Source organism: Epinephelus lanceolatus, chromosome 24, assembly GCF_041903045.1.
Source record: "Epinephelus lanceolatus isolate andai-2023 chromosome 24, ASM4190304v1, whole genome shotgun sequence".
Taxonomy (NCBI): domain Eukaryota; kingdom Metazoa; phylum Chordata; class Actinopteri; order Perciformes; family Serranidae; genus Epinephelus; species Epinephelus lanceolatus.
In genome coordinates this window covers 19,263,526-19,281,487 of record NC_135757.1, presented here as the reverse complement: position 1 = coordinate 19,281,487, position 17,962 = coordinate 19,263,526, and the positions used below count along the sequence as shown (strand labels likewise).

Sequence of the window (17,962 nt, the reverse complement as noted above, 5' to 3'; positions counted from 1 at the left end):
TCCCATAAACACTGACCTTTGTGGTATCTTAAGTTTTTATTAAGGTGCTTATCACCTCAGCTCATCAGACCGGCCGGTGAGGCTCATTAGCTAGAAGCACATTTTCGTCTGCTCACACCAAAACATGTCTGCTTTTATTTTACAGTGAGCTACTTTTGCACGGCAGCGATTGGAATACATTTCCACCCACTTTCAGCAGAAAACAGAAATAATAGCTTCACTGTGGACATGTTTAACATCGTGATAAATCCACATTGAAACAGGGATTCCCAACTGTTTCCTGGCAGGTGCACACGCTTCTGTACAGTATGCATGCAGAGAAGTTGACTCAGGCTATAAAGAAGAACACTGAAGATGGAAAACACTCAGTTCTGCACGTTTTAGGTAGAAGATAGGAAGAAAAAAAGTTGCCTAAAAGATTTCCTGAACCCCAAAACTTTCCATCTCTGACTCATTTTTGAGAGGCAACATACTGGAGCCTCTTTCTAAAACTGACTATTCTCTTATTTATGTGGGACAGTTTAAACTACAATAATTTAACACTGAATCCTTTTCTTCCTCAAACATTAGATAAAAAAGTGCCTCCCTTTTCCCCTCTGTGTTGAAAGACATGCAACTAAAATCTCCAAAATGTCAAGACATTCCATTAAGTGGTGCTAAATCCTGTCAAGATGCTGCACCGTGCATTTATTTTAACAAGCTTAAGCCTGAGTTATTCTTCCCAGGTGTCTCTTTTGGAAGTTCTTTGCATTTGGAAAACTGTCAGACGTTATCTGCAGAGACTTCTGTCAGCACAGGCTTCACAGCAGTGAGCTTTGTGAAGCAGGATGTCTTATGAAACATTTTCTTTGAAACTTTTCCTCACGTGCCATCCCAAAAGTTACTCGTGTGCTGCTCCAAGAATTCAAACAGGACATGATTTGTCAGTTTTTTTTCCCCAAGAGAAAGGGGAAATGATTCAGTCAAGCCACTGCAATCAGACAACCAAGCAAGACAAACACATTACAAACTCAAACCATGCACCAAAAAACCTAAACATGGCGGCCATGCCAAACAAAACATCATCAAATCCTGCTGTGCCAGTGGTGACGCATCACTTACCTTTATATGTGCTGCTGCTGCTGCAGGGTGGAAGTATCACAAAGCTTTGAGGGACAGACGCTGAACAGCAGCTCTGGTGAGGGTTTGGCTTTTATCTGCAGGTGGGTGGAGCTGCACGAGCTGAGAGAGGACAAGCACTGGATCTGTGCATGAGAAGGAGGGAGGAAAACAGAAAAGAGGATAACAGGATCTGTGTGAAAGAGAAACCACTACTGGAACTGCATGTTTGCTGCATTAAAAGTTATTGTAGAGGGAAAGAAACTGAAGCAGAAGAGGGAGTCTGATCAGCTGCACGACTATAGAGCAACAAGGAGGAGGATTCTCGTTTGACTTGGACCTCTCGCTGCATTCTTTGCATGCAGAAAGATTTGAGGGCAGGGTCTCACTTTGGTTAGCTGGCTGAGGTCAGGATTTAGCTGAGAGGAGAGGTTTTTGTGACAGTATGCACTCACAGTAGTTGATAAAACTGTCTAACCACAAGGCCCATTTAGAAGCTGTTCTGGAGATTTCGATTGTGTCTTACGCCGGAGAGTTTTCCCATGGATTTGTAGATGATTACATTTCTGCTTTTAAGATAACATGGCAGAGAGAATGGACCACAGTTATCCCAGATACACTTAGTATGAAAGAACTACTTTTCTACCATTCTTTCTACCTTTATTTGAGCTTTTAAAAGGCAAGACTGAGACAAATACCTTTGCTAGTATAATCTAAACCAAGACAAAGATTTAGAAGCTGAAGTCAGCATGCTAACTTGAAGGTATAATGTTTACCATGTTCACCATCTTAGTGTGATACCATGCTAACAAATTAGCACCAAACAATTCATGGCACCCCCAGAAGTTTCCACATGGGTGGCAAGATGGGGACACTTATTGGGGTGGTACACCAAAACCAAAAGCTGTGATTGAATATAATGATGTATTCAGTGTCATTCTTGTGTTTGGCCATGTCATCAAGCTGGTTCGCTGTCTCTGTCAAGTAGCTGTCCGTTATTCCCTCACCGAACAGCAGAAAATGGCACTTCAAAATAAAAGCTCTGTGCTGGAAGTTCATTGTACTTCAAAATAAAGTCTGTTTTTTGCATACTTGAGACATTTGCAAGTCACTTGCACTTCATTCAGAATGGACTGCGACCCACCAGTTGCGAAACACTTCGCTAGTTGAAATCTATGTCAATATAAGGGTTAAGGAATTGCATGGTGATAGACTTTGAATTCTTATTTTACAGTTAATGTTACTGATTACTGATGTGTATAGACAAATTAACATTCTGCATTCCACAACAATCCTGTTTTAATGTGTTTTGTATCTATAAATGTGTAAAGTGATATAGTGTTCTTCAAATAGTCTGGTTATCCTTTCTTAAGAAGACAAATCTACAGCTCAAATTTGAAGGAGTACATTGATTATAAGGAGCTAAACATTTACTATGAACAAGACTATGAACTAGACCCCATTTCCGTTCAGATATCTAGAGGTGAGAGTTCAGAGTCCAATGGGTGGGGCAGCAATTGTATCAGCAATTGCCCCCCTGGACAACACATTCTCACTCTAACCTCGTCACATATAGATGTTTGGTCATGTCCACATATGGCATGAAATAGCCAATGGGTGCATTGGTTATTGATGCTCTGGGATGCCGTGTCAAGTTCTGCCTGTTACATGCATTGTCTTCTTTCAAAATACACATTTGTTTTCACAGGAAATGTACCGTTTACATACAGTCTCTTTCAAAGTAAACACTATGTCAGTAAAACACTGTGAATTGACAGATGTTGTTTTTTTTTGCCTTCAACAACTCACACATGTGGATGGATTAAGGCAACAAAAACACATGGTTGGGTTTAGGAAGAAAGAACAGGGATTGGCTTTATAATCTTACTGGATGCAAACATCGCTCTCCTGGGTAAAAGTTGGTGTTTGCTGGACCCATCCACCTACCCTCCTCTGACTTTTGTAGCCTTAACTTTCGTTCGTGTACCGCTTCATTTCCTCCTGATGCTACTGGGCGCCATTAAACTATAACGGCGACTGGTTGTATATCATGCCGACGTTAAAGGACAGCTTTTTCATCAGTGTCAACGCCATAAGTCAATGGCCAAGTGCCAGATTTCAGTGACTTCAGAGCGAGACCAAGTTGCCCTGGAGGGCACCATTGCCAACAGTACAGTCAGAAGTACAGTTAAAGGTGATAGGAATGTCACTAGTTTGCAGGTACTTCAGCCCATTTGCCAGAAGTAAATGTTGCATTGTACATTTCTACAAACCACAAATGTGTTACATTTTCACATTACATCTAACCTCCTTGGGAGGTAGAGGGGATGACTGATGACATGACACCTATGCGAGATGCCTGCCAAGCTGCAGACCACTACAGACCACTGTTAGACACCAACAAACAACAAAACCAATGACCCTGATGAAGACCTGTGATTCGCAACATGTTGGTCTTTTTAATCTATTTTGCAATGTAAACTCAGTGATGGCATTGATCGATGCATGATGGCATTTTAATTCTTGCACCAACCCTACAGTGTGCCTTGGATCGTTTTTGAAGGAGACTTGTATTTTGTATTTTTGGACTGAGAGTATACTTTACTCATGCAATGAGACCTCCACAAGATGGAATAAACAGAAGTGTGCTGAGTTTCCAGCAGGTTTTTAGGCACCTAATGTGGATGTTTTTTAGTGCCCTCCGACTGTTTATCCACTAGGCACTGTGTCACAAAAAGCAGTTATTTGTTACTGGGACATTGCTGCTTTTACAATGGAGATTGTGCCCTCAAGTGCAGTTAGTGGAGTATTTCACCCTCTGCGCGTGCTTTGTGAATTAGACGGTATCTGTTTGCTCCATTTTTACTGGTTAGCGGCCGCAAAAGCCACGCAATCCTTTTGTGAATTCAGCCCTAAATGGGCAACCGACCAGTATTTTTGTTTGTTTTTTTTAACACAGGGGGTTAAGGTGTTTGAGAGGAGAGTGAAACACCATAACCCCCTGTTATTTGCGGTAATTTGAGAACCATGGACAGCGTTTGTTGTGTGTTGTATTAGTTTTGGCCTCACGGCGCACTGTAGTATGTGATTTTGGATGACAGATCCATCTGTCATGAGACAAACATGAAAGAAGACATGCAGTTTATTGTGTTTTACCGGCGACAAGCTGTCATTACGCGCGACAGTTACGCACGGCTGCGAACCTATGTTGCATAACAAAGATTTGCCCCCTCGTAATTTTTAACCGCCCCCTCGGTCACTTCATCCTGGCGCCAAGCCTGGTAGTTTACCCTATGTGAAATACACACCATCACAGTTCAGAGTAGTCTGTTTCTTGGCTGGTGCTCCGCTGCTGCCAGTTTGAGGAGGTGAGGCGTCGGTCGAGTCTGAAATCAAATAGCAAATTCGTTAAATCTGACTTGAATAAATACGAAATTAAATGGGTAGTTTATGTGAAATAGGTTACACACCTTCACAATTCAAAGTAATGCTCTCATCACTTAGATGGATCACATCCGCTGCATCCTCCTCCTCCGGTGGTGGGTCGACACTTTCACTTTCCACACCGACCAAGCCGGTAAAAGCAGGGGAATCCTCCCCAAACATATCAACAATAATGTCACTATATATTGATGTTTTCGGGGGAGGACCCCCACCGGTTACAGGGATTTTTTTGCAGAAACATCTTTCTTCGCCTTACTCAGAAGGTCTTTCCACTTTTTTCTCACATCGCTCTCTGAACGCAGGCTGCCAGAGTCGGAACAGTCGTTAACGGCCTCCGTGATCTCTCTCCAGATGGACTGCTTCCTTTTGTTTGTGACAGCGTTTGACTGCTTAGCTGTCAGCGTGTCTCTGTGCTGTCTGTACAGCTCTATTAATTTTCTTATTTCACTATCTGTGAAATTGCCCTTTCTTTTGTGCAAAATGTGAAGTGATAAGTGAGAAAATTAACAATGTATCTTAGCAACGCTTGTTGCTAGGCAATAAACATAGTAACGTTCGCTTTCCCATGAACGCGCATCACCAAGACTGGGCGTAGTTAAGACCAGGCGTAAAGTGCAACACACACTGCCACTGGCACGGCGCTGTGGCCGTCAAGGGCCGTCCCCCAACACACACCGGCAGCGGCGCGCAGCGGCACCGTCAACATGTATTTCCCACCCCAGCCCTCTAGGTGGCTGTACCTACACTAGTTGCCAACGGTTGCCAACGGTTGCCAACTGCTAGTAACAGAAGAAGAAGAGGAAAACTTTGAGGCAACAACAACTTGAATTTCACGGGTGAGTTTCTTATCAAAGTCGTCTTATTAAAAATTTGAAACAACCGGAGTTGATCCTACGAGACGAGACGTACATAAAAGGCTTTTCTCGCAGCGCCGCCATGAGCGCCGGCCGCACTGGAAATAGAGCAGTGGGCTGAAGCACAGCGGCGCGGCATGTCCGTCGGCGCCAGTGTGGGTTGGTTCATAGAATATAATGGAGGCAGGCGTTTTGACGCGCAGCGTACGGCGGCGGTGTGTGTTGCACTTGAGCCCTGTTGGTGCAACTGACTTTAAGTCCATTCTAAAGACTGTCTTAACTAAGACCGACTTAGCAGTTAGGACCAGGCTTAGTAAAGACCAGTTGGTGCAACCGGCCCCAGGTATTTAAAGCCAAAACATTTTGGTGACAAAACCTCACCACATGTCAACCACAGTGTTGTTGAAATCTGAAGTTCCAACACATTCACAACAAAATAACATACAAATATAATGCATAAGTGCTTTGCAGAAACATACAATGCCTACACTTTCTCTGGCACTGGGTTGGGTATTTGGTTAAAGAAAGTATTGGACAAATTTAAACTGTGACCAGATAACTAAAAAAAATAACCTGATGGTGGCACTAGAGAAAAAGGTGTCACCAGAGTCACCAAAATTCATCCTGAGAGGAACTTGAATGTGTGTACCAAATTTCATGGCATATATAACATATATAAAATAAACAGTGTGCTGAAAGTAATAAAAGGCTTTTTTGAATGGATAAGTTTTAGGAAGCAATTTAATAGCTGTCTCTGATTCAGCAATACCCGTGTTGGTCTCAAACAGTGGTCTGCTGCTGTCTGCTGCTTGGCAGAAATCTTGCAGAAACATACAATGCCAACATTTTTTGAGGCGACTGGGTTGGGTATTTGGTAAATGAAAGTATTGGACATATTAAATCTTAACTAAAAAGTTTGAGCTTCTGGTGGCACTGGAAGAACATTAAGGGGGTCACTAAAGTTACCACAATTCATCCCGAGGGAACATGAATGTATAAACTAAATTTCATGGCAATCCATCCAGTATGTGTTTAAATATTTCAGTCTGGACCAAAGTGGTAAAGCTATCCATTGATCTCATTCTTTGGCCTTTAGCTGTTTTACATTTTTTGTTTTTCATTAGGAAAGGATTTGGTTTGCACGTACATGTAGCTCTGTCTTCCAATGTGACTCTTCCCCAGAGCTTTGGGTGTAAAATGTCAAAAATATTCAGCTTTTCCCCAAATTCTTCAGTGTGTGGAAGCAACAAGCAGCAGCAGCAGGGAGAACGTTCACACTCCCAACAGCTGGTTCACATGTGAGGAATTATTCTTTGTGTTTTTGTTTGTGTTCCTATTTCGGTTCTTTAACATGTTCTCCCCGTGCAGGAACTGCTTACAAAGAAAACATTTTGCTTTCCCCCCAACTGACTGATTTTTACTGTCAGCTACTTTGTGCTGAAATTCACCGTGCTAATTTGTGCTTGTTAAAGTAATTTACAATTCAAATAATCATGACTTCACTCACAGGTCATTCAACATGCACAGAAAAAGACAGACACACACCTATCTGTACAAACCCTTATGTAAATTTGACTACTTTTTAAGTCTAATTGAACCTATTCTTCTTTTTCCATTGTTCATCTTGCAATCATCAGTCCAGAGCAGCAAAATGTTTCTCCTACACCAGAGAGAACAACAAGCAGTCATCTGCGTGGAAATACTGACCTCATACCTGTCTGCATGCAGACTTCCTGTTCATGTAGTTATTAACCTGCCACTTAGATCTCAAGGCCAAGTCGCTGCAGCAATGTGAAACGCGCAGAGAACCTTGGCAATGACTCTCATTACTCCCTGTTTCCTGTTCAATCAACTATCTTTGATCTCGGGATTGGCAGATCGTGGTCATGAGTAATGCTAGCAGGTGGATGTTGCAACAGCACAAGTTTGGTTTTTGTCTCACGTGTGTCCTGATTCCTCGTGATGTTTCTGTCAAATGTGGGATTAATGATTCACTTGGTAAGGAACTGCACATTATTTTCTAAAGTTTGGGTCTTAAAAAACTGGCACTCTTCACAGGCATCACACACTAACTTTTTCCTAATGCTATGTGATCCATATGATTGACTAAAATGTGATTAATCCAGTCATCATAAATATAATTTGTTGGTGGGCACACGTTTCATCCACCATTTGGCAAAAACTAGCAACATGTTGGGCTCCAAAACCAACAACACTGAAATGAAGTGAAATGGACATTGGAAAAAAAAAATCCACTCTTCGTGGGCGCTCTTTTCATTTCTTTTCCTGGCACCTCTCTCTGACATGGTCGCTCAAGGGTAACAGGAATCCACTATGGAGCATTGCACATGTATTTTATCCTCGATCACTGCAACTGTAAGTTGTTTCTATTAAAGCTGGGGTAGGCGGTTTTATTTTGGCGTCACTGGGCAAAAATCCCATAATAAACCTCCTCTTGGCTCTGTTTTCAGGCTTTAGAAAAGCTAACCTATGATGGGAGACTTAGGCCAATCACAGGTTATTCAGAGAGAGAGCATTCCTATTGGCTGCACATGCACATGCATTTCCTGTCAGATGGTGAAAGCCTGATTCAATGGTGGAGAATTCTGCAGAGAAAGTTGCTCTCCTAGCTTTGGCAACAATTGCCTGCACTGCAAAGAAACCCCAAAAAGGAAGGCGGCCTCTGAAAAAGAAAGTCTAAAAGAAAGTCTGACAATAAAGGAAGTAAAACACGTGTCAATGTCAGCAAAGTGTTTCAGAGATGGAGAGAAAATGTTGCTAATAGTTTAACCTCCTGCTAACCGGAGCCAAAACTAATGTTAGCTAGAGCCTCTTATCAGTGTGTCCTCTGCCTCACTCCCTACTGCTACAGACCACCTCACTGGGAGGGGAGCGGGCAGCAGCTACAGAGACAGACCTTCAGTCAGCATCTGCAGTAACCCCAATCTAGTCAGCACCCAGCTCCAGGGAACCAAACAGCCCCCACTCCCCGCTTGATCAGAAAACTTTCTGTTGCTGCCATTACACAGGTTACACTTGGCACCTACTGGCCACTAGCCCACTGTGACACTCAGCACTGGGGTGGTTACATCAGCCGATTTCAAGCTGCTATAGCTACCAGCCAAAGGTTTGTCCCAAGTTGCTGCCTGCCCTCCTTTCAAGGAAGCAGTCCACAGCAGCAGGGAGCGAGACGGAGGGACTAAGGAGTGGCTAGCTGCTAATTCTTGTCTCATTTGTGGTCTGATAAAGAGAGAGAATGAGACAGACAGAGAGGAGGGACTGAGTGAATGAGCTGCAGGCAACTATACATGTCTGCCTACCCCAGATTTAGAGGTAATTCCTAAAGCTTCTATTTACATACTATATTTTGGAGTAAATCTGTCCAAAGTAAGGCCCAAACACCAGATTTAAACCTCTACTCTGATTTGATGCCTCAGAAATTTTCAGAATAAGTTTTTATTTACATTGGATATTAATGTGCTTATTTGTGATACAACACAAGTTTTGGTTGCTCAGTGTTAATTTCTCAAAGAATGAAAAACAAGCTCCAGATGCAGGAGAAGGGAAGACAATTCCACAGTGTCCCCTGGCTCCCCTTCTGTTACCACAGATTTGAGTACCGCTTTGATTGCCCGACTCCCCTCCATTTAGCTTCCCCACAGCTGTCGATTCTGGCCGTCGATGGCTGCCATCTGTCAGAACATCTCATAAAGTCACCTAACGATCCAGAAAAATGCGGGCCTTCCCCTTCCTCCGGAGCACCTCTTGGTTATTTGTTAGGGAAAGGAAATAATTGAGCATTTAGAAGCGAGGAAGCTGTGAAAGATGTTAAAGCTTGTCAATTAAAGTTTTGTGCTGATAGACTGTGGCTGGAATTTCATTACAGGCTGGAAAAGTGTGAGAATTCCGACTGGAGCCAATGACCTATTTCACAAGCCCGGCTATTACAATCTTCACATCAGTCAGGTTCTGTAAAATGTGACCACTGACTTGGCAAGAGAAAATGAAGAAGACGATTTTTCTTTTCTTTTTTGCATTTTAGTACGCTGACCAGTCCCAGTTTCTGCAGGGCCTGATTTTACTCTTGCAAATATTGACATCCCTAGGTACCAACCATGCTAGTGAGTGCAAGGGAAAGTTTTTTCTCATATCTTGAATCACAAAAAGGGTTTCAAAACTACAGTCAAACGCCATGTTGGCCTCAATCATAAAACAAAATGTTACTCAGGGTTGTGAAATAAAGCAGAAAGCTCACTTAAGATTCTTCAGTGTGCACAACAGAGAACTCCTTTCTTGACGTCACATTGACTTCAGTAATACTGCACCACTGAGTCCTCATCCATCATACAGAAGCTTGACTAAAATTCGTCCTAAAGCCTCGCAGAGAGATTTATGAGCTCTCTCTGGATTTCCTGTTGCCAACACAAGTTTTTTAAATGTGCAAACATCCTTCATATGGAGGGATTTCCTTTTGTCACCCCTTTGCAGCCTGCCAATGTGGAAATGTGACATCTTTAAACTTTACAACTCATTTCTATGTTAAAGTCTCCTGGGTTTGATGTGTGTACATGCACAAATTTGTAATTGGCTAAAAGAGCTCTTTCTTATATTCCTGGTCTGTTTTTTGTCCTTTGTTGAGTGCTTTCTTGAGATTTTGGCTCAAAAGAACTTGCAGATGCAGGTCCTGACTGTACCTACATGATGTCATTACATGAAATGATGCGAACTAAATACCAGTTACAGCTGCGGGGCAAGAAAACTAATGCTCCTAATGCGATGAGGCAGAACTGTGTATACATTCCTAGTCACAATATACATATGGTGAACAAAAGTAAGGTTATGCATCAGTCAACACTGTCTGCAAAACTTCCTCACAGTGAAACAAGCAAGCCCGCCAATTCCTGCTGGAACCAGTTACTTAATGCGGTGACGACTCACTTTCTCTCACATGACCACCTCTGAATTTTTCTGTCTGGCTGTTAATCTGGTCGTCTCAGAGCTTGCTTTGAGTCGGGCTGCGACTCGAATGTTCCTCTCCATCTTTGGTGGATGGTTTGAAAGTTTGGCAGCTGGATACGAAAGGTTGTGGATTCATTAAAACCAGCAGGCGGTGTGAAAGGCACAAGGTTTGGCACTGACTTTGTCAAAAGAAAATCATTTATCCTTCTCACTTTTCCTTTGAGATCTTGACTCTGTCTTACTGACAGATAACAGTGAAGCTGTGAGGCAGCTTAACTGGCTGAATAATGTGCCAAACATGTAACTTCTTAGATTAATCCAAGAATGTAGGCTGCAGTGTTGGTACATTTAACTCTAATATGAAACTTGTGCCTGGTGGAAGTTTCCTTTTACTTAAAATTAAGGGATGAGTTAAGTGATAAAAAACGATTTACCTTATTCATTCTCGCTTCTTCTTCTTCACAGCAGACATTTTGACTTAAAAAACACAGGTGTTACTCATAACATTAATGACTGCTCTCACTTAATCAAGTGTCCCTGCAAGGTATGACTGTGTGACAGTGAGCCAGCGTGCACAATACCAAGACCCTGAAACTGAAATTCAGCCATCATCATTAATTTTATTCACACCTGCTGTTCCTACAAAATGTCTTTATAAAAAAAAAAAGCCTGTGGAGCTATTGCTGCATTTATGGGGTGTTGGAAATCTGATTGCAGCCATTAACCATAAACTATAGTCTACCTCTTATTGTTGTACTTGCCATTACTTGTTGTTTATAGTCTTTTTTTCTGTTTCTTTGATGTTTGTTGTTTTCCTTTATGTTTCACCAGAGTTGCCCTCTGGGGGCATGAAAATACTTATTGAATTGAAGTGATATGTATAATCAGAAAAATGAGTTTCAGATTGGGAACATTCAAGTGAACACCCTGTCAAGCTGGAACAACAACGCGGAACGTTGGCGAAAATTTTGGTGTATGAGTTCCCAAGTTGACTTCATGTATGCAGAAACAGGGCAGACAAAAGTAAATGTTTGATTAATGGCAAGAAAAGTTTTCTTAATTTAAGTATTGCATATGATTTTTTGCTCACATATCATTTGTGCAGTGGCATTAGGTTGTAACTTTAGTTGCTGTCCATGTAGACTCACATAGAGCCTGTGTAGACCTGGTATTAACATACATTTTGGATGATCCATAACCTGGAAATCCAGATGCCCCGCCCCTAGCAAATTCTAATTTGCATTGCACGGGAATCTGACCCCGATGAGCAGAGCCTGCTGAATTGCCAATCGGACTAATCAGATCAGTCTATCTGACAGAGGCGGGCTCTGGGCGGGCGTAACATGATGAGGACAGCGCTGCGCTGTAAGAGTCGAAAGGTAAACAGCCAAGATGGCAGCTGCTGAAGGACCACGTCCATTCAATTTAGCTTTGGAAGAAACACTAAGCCAACTACACTTATCTTTTTCCTTGAGAGAGGAACAGAAGACTGCCCTAGAAGCCTTCGTTTCCAGGAAGGACGTTTTTGCTGTTTTGCCGACGGGATACGGCAAAAGCATAATATATCAGTTAGCCCCAATGGTCGGCAAACAAATGGGGCTTAGTGCAATGAATATGTCACCTTGTTTTTTGCTCTGATTGGTCCTTGTGCTATTCAGTTGCATGTGGCGGCATTTGAAATGCCTCAGTTAGTGCCACCCCATGGGTAGGAAGGGTGTATCGGTGAGGGCCAGACTCAAAATCTTTCTAGATTTGAGTCTGGATTTCCAGGCTAGATGATCCAATCACAAATGGAAAATGCTAAATAGGCTGCAAGCCTAAATGAGAATCATGCCAGGAACACTCAAACCACTTGCTGAGATGGTCTGAGTTGCATTTGACCAACACATTCTCGCTCTGACCTCATCACAAATTCATGTTTGATTGATGCAGTGTAAGCGCTAATGCATCCTGATGTGAGGACTACGTCATTAATGCAGGACATGATGATTGTGTTGGTTATAGTGCGCTAAGATAACTTACCCATTATATGTTGTGTTGGACAAAGTGTTGTATGATGGACCATCCCTGGTTTTGTCCTATGGAAGGAGCCGTGTTGAATTCTGCTGACAGCGATATCTCCAGATGTACTGACACAGCCGCTAACATGTGTAGCATGCATGCTGCTGAACAGCTAGCAAAAGTGCTGACGTCATAACTGTGCGTGGAGTAGGAATGAAATCTGAACACAAGTGGTCAGCTGGAGACGCGTGACAAGCACAGGTGTGAACCATGATGTGTATCGCCTGTCCACTTAATGTTTGGATCACCGAAACGTGATAATACCAGCTGTAGTATAATTAGAAAAGTTATCCATTAGCATTAACCCCAATAGGAATTCAGGTAAGGCAATATTTTAGTGGATATTTATTTTTTCAATATTTAATTTTCCACGCAAACAGCTATCAACATGTTTAAATGCTCTGAGCAGTATAAATACAACACATCTTTGTAGCATCCATCATGTTTCCACGCTACGACTTAAAGCACACCAAAATTGGGAGGAAGACTTCCCACCTCAGAAAATGGGACAGTGTGGATCACATGGCATGTCCACAGACATCTTTATAGGCTTAAAATGTGTCCATATCTATTTTCATTCAGTCATATAACTTGCATGAAGTAGTCTAGGGGTAAAACAAGGAAGTTTCCAACTATGTGCTTCAAGTTAAAAACATCGTCAACAATCCAAACTTCAGAGTTCAGAGACAGTGTCACAGCTGTCTTACTGTCTCACTGCTCTGAGAACGTTTCCAAGAACATGCATTTAATTAAATCACTAAATAAAGAAATCTGTTTTGGAACAACAGTCACCATGTGCTTGTAATAACAAAATGTATTTCTGTGCTGGCAGAGTAATGCGCTCAAGAAGAAAGAAGTTTGGAGAACTCTTGTCATTTTACCGCAAGATTAACTACTTCATGCAGACAGATACTGTATGTTTCGATCCAAAACTAGAGACATAAAAAGGCAGATTTCCAGATCCAGACTACCTTATTGTTGTTCGAGATGTAGCACAGTTTCAGACCCGAATCTAAGATGCCCGCTTGAGCTGAGCTTGCTATTTGCACATTAAATACGTATAAAATAGTGCCAGAGAAAATAAAGAACCCAAACCTGTGCTTTAAAAAATGTTAATTGCTCAGAAGCTTAACTATTATCATTAACATCTCACTGTGTAAGTCATTCACTGTAGCATGCGACGTGGGACAGCTTGGGAAAACAAAATACATAACAGTGGTCGTGCCACAACAGAACACTGTTTATTCATTTGTCACCAAGTGTTTTCCTTTCGGTGAAGTCAGGCCAATTACAGAGCAAACCAAAGCACACCAGTTCCACGTGATATCACAGAAAAAGGGTCATTAGACGCTAACCGCCTTTACTAGAATTTCCTGAGGTCATTAAGTCTGTGGTGAAGACAGAAACAGAGGGGTTGTACAGGGGCACATCACCTCTGTGCTTTAAGCTCCTTCAGTGCTTTGTTTGTCACTGTACTGGAAATATGTCGACATGTGGAATGTGTGTGGATCCCAGGGTGGATGTTTTCCTTTGTATGATGCAATTGTCTAGGTTCAGCAGACCAGGAATATTTAATTATTTTACGCCAATTTGCTGGCTGAAGTAAATGGTTGGATTAGCTTTGGTTCTGGGAGTAATGCAGTCAGTGGCACCCTCACAAATTTTTCATAGGGTGGCCACTGAAAGTCTTGGATTGGCACACCAAAACCAAAAGCCATAGCCAAATGTCAGGAATTCTATTATGCTGTTGAAGTGTATAGGCTGCTTGAGGAATCACATACTGATATACTTTGGTTTCTTATTTAGGGTTGATATTTTAATTGACCCTTTGCTAAGTCCCGCCCCTGGACACAGACTGGCCAATCACAAGGTATCATCGGGCCAGCTCAGACCAAGGTCTGACAACAACACCGCTGTGCTCCATTGACTCTAATGCAATCGTTTCAGATTTCCTTCATTTTCAGGCTGGTTTTGTGGATTTGGAGCTAAATGTTGTGCCTGGGGCACGTCGTGTATTAATGATACTCGTTACCTGGAGAGGTTGGAAAAAGATATAGACAAATTCGGCGAGCGATTTGTGTATGCCGCCATCTTGCGGCAGTGCCATTACTGCAGTGACATGTGTCAGTCATTAATTCATTATGCTGTCATTGTGAACTTACTCTCTACAATGACAGCATCATGAATAGCTGGATTGATGATGTTAGACAGTGATCTCCAGTAACTGATGAAGGTATCTTAAATGAGTACCGATATTAATATAGAAATTAATCATTTGTTTGAGCGATAAGCAGGAAAGATTTAAATAATAAGGAGATAATAGACTGTATCATTAAACACTGTGTAATATAACGTTAGCATATGTTACGTGTGCTGACGTTAGCAAGCTAGCAGCGTGAATCATTATGGACAGGCTATGTGACCGTCACATCATATTGAAGGCGATCAATATTGATCTATATATATATATATATATATATATATATATATACATATATATAGGTAGTGCTGAAAAAATACACATTATATACTGTGTATTGTTTTTCGGCACTACCTTGTTCTCTATAGCTGATGTAAGGTGAATTACTCCTGTGTGGGATCAATAAAGTTCTTATCATAGCCATCTGAGAAGATCAAATACATTGTTTTTGGTGCCTAACTGTTTCCCAAGTATATTAGTGTGTGTGAATGAATAAATGAGAGGCATTAACGTAAATTTCTTTGTAGAAAGGCGCTTTATGAAATTAAGTCAGTCAATTAAGTCACTTGTATTAGTTTACAACGCAGCCTTGCCACATCCAATATGGCGGCGATGTTGACGTATCGCAGCAGCGGGCAAACCCACTCGATGCGGCATCTACGTATATATGTCTATGAAATGTCACGCTGCTAGCTTGCTAACATCAGCACACGTAACGTATGCTAACGTTATATTACACAGTGTTTAATGATACAGTCTATTATCTCCCTATTACTCTAATCTTTCCTGCTTATCACTCAAACAAATGATTAATTTCTATATTAATATCGGTACTCATTTAAGATACCTTCATCAGTTACCGGAGGCCACCATCTAACATCATCAATCCAGCTATTCATGATGCTATCATTGTAGAGAGTAAATCCACAGCATAATGAATTGATGACTGACACATGTCACCGCAGCAATGGCGCCACCGGAAGATGGCGGCATACACAAATCACTCGCCGAATTCATCTATACGTTTCTTCCCTGTTCCAAAACCAAAATCAAACCCTGAAAAGTGTAGGGTTAGCTAGGTAGCTACTGAAGATATAGCCTACTGAATGTATACACATGCTGCTTTTGCTTTTTAATGATTATAACAGTGAAACAAAGGCCAACCCTGCTGTACAGGAACCAGTGAAGGGAGCAGGGAAACTTTGCTGATATTCAACCAGCTGTGTGTCATCACATTGTGCGCAGATGAACATTGTTTGACTTCCTCTAGAGATCCCTGCCCGTCGGAGTGCTGGTAGCGGCACGGGGAAGAAGCCAAACACTGTTCATCTGCACACACTGTGATGCCACACAGCTGGTTCAATATCAGCAAAGTTTCCCTTTATATTCATTGTCTTCTGTGGCGATCCTGGATATATCCTTCAAGCACAGACTGTAGACCCCTCTGTCTGCTTCTCTCTGGAATCACTGTTTTATTTTTCCAAAAATATGATAATATTTCTTCAGGGAGTGCAGTTAGTTACAGTGTGGGCTCCATGCTTACTCCGACAGCTTGTCGGACCATCATAAAGGGGCGGAGCTTAGCAAAAGGTCAATTGTCTGATATGCATAGGTTATCGGTACAGTCAACATTTTTTAGTTCCACAACAATCCTGTTTGAATGTGTTATGTATCTGTATACATGTTAGACAATTCATTGTCTTTCAAACAGGCTAGTTGACTTTTCCTCTATAGGGCTCTATAGGCTCACTGCCTGCTGTTGTCAGTTGTAGTAACTGGACAGTTTTTTGCACAGGGGCGCAACAAGGTGGATGTGCGCCCCCCCCCCCCCCCCCCCCCCCGGTAGTGGGACGAAAAAATTACAACCCAAATTGAACCAACCTTTGTTAGTTGAAGCTCGAACCCGGCCCGTCCAAGATCATCACATATAATACTGAGCCTGAGTCCGACCAAGATTTACATTTTCAATAAATAATAATTAATTTAAGTGCAGATTGCTCACTTTTTACTGTTCTTCATTTATCTAAAATTTTATTTTTTCTTCGATAGCCTAAGCTCTACCTGGCAGGGACAATCAGCGCACATTTTTGGCCCGAACCTAGTCCGACCCATCAGGCCTTTCAGGACCCATAAGGCTTGGGTTGAGATTGAGAACCCACCCTGGGGTGCCACTGATTGCAGTGTAATTTAATATACCATTACCTTGCTAGATATGATTGGTTTGGGATGTAAAATGTTTTCTCAGGTGTCCATAAACTTTTATTCCTTGTCTAACAGTGGCAATCTAACAACGACTTTCTACAATTCCCATGTTGCAGCCCTAAAAGACACAAAGACTACACTTTCCTTTTATTAAAATGTGGACATATGGGCATTTATACATACCTACTGTATCTATACATATTAGCCACTCATCCTGTTAAGAAAGTGCTTCTGGTGCTAATGGAGGAAAACACACATTTATGTCCTTTGTGTTCCACACAAAAAGTTTTTATGTACTTTTTCTTCACTCAGAATAAACCAGAGTAGCTCACTCCAGTGTCAGGTATGTGATAGAGTGGAAATAAAAATAAGAACACACTGTACAACAACAAAACAGGTGCAGAACTATAAAGGAGATAAAGTCACTGTTTCTGTTAAAGAGATTTAGCAACATCCATAAACTTTGCCAAAGACAGATTTAAGGAAAATCTAAGCTGCAGAGACTGGGATATCTTGGATATATACCCTAGTATGGGCCAAGCTCCAGAAATCCAGCATCCTACACTTCCCATAATGCAACTCAGAGCACTTTTTTGTCCCCAAAGACTTCATATGGAGAAAGCACCCGCTCACTTCATTCACGTATCTCAAAGGTCTCCATCAATGGAGCTATTGTGCACAGTTTCACGGCCACATGTCCCTGTGTTTCTGGGCAGGAGAGTAGCTGGTTAGCTAAAACAGGATTAGAGTAATTACATTATGAGAAATGGCAAATATGATCCATAAATGTTTACATTTTCTCCTTCTCTGTAGTCTGTCAATCACCAGCTCCTACACACTGCCTGGCTGCTGCATGATGCTCATATATCCATCACAAAAATGCACATGCACATACACCTGAGCACACCTGCCTGCCAAAAGCCCTATATAAATAAATTTGACTGGAGTACACTGCACTTAGAATAAAAGTAGCGGAAAAATGTGTCACTTTATGTATTAATCCTTTTTAAAGAAAAGAAAGTACTTAGACTTTAAGACTGCATACATCATTTGTGAATGCCGGCTGTCAACAATGATGGAAAAGATGATATTCCAATTAAATTAATGGGGCTGCATGGTTTAAATACTCTGGGAGCTAGAAACA

General features: G+C 41.7%; 1 protein-coding gene across 1 annotated transcript in view; it reads right to left on the bottom strand.

Annotated features, from left to right (window-relative positions):
- LOC117249769 (uncharacterized) overlaps window positions 1-1,301 on the bottom strand; it is a 30,751-nt gene extending 29,450 nt beyond the window's left edge. Inside the window, exon 1 of the mRNA XM_033615478.2 lies at window positions 1,102-1,301. The gene's annotated coding sequence lies outside the window, so the exon portion shown is untranslated. The remainder of the gene's footprint in view (window positions 1-1,101) is intronic.
- Between the last annotated feature and the right edge of the window lie 16,661 nt (window positions 1,302-17,962).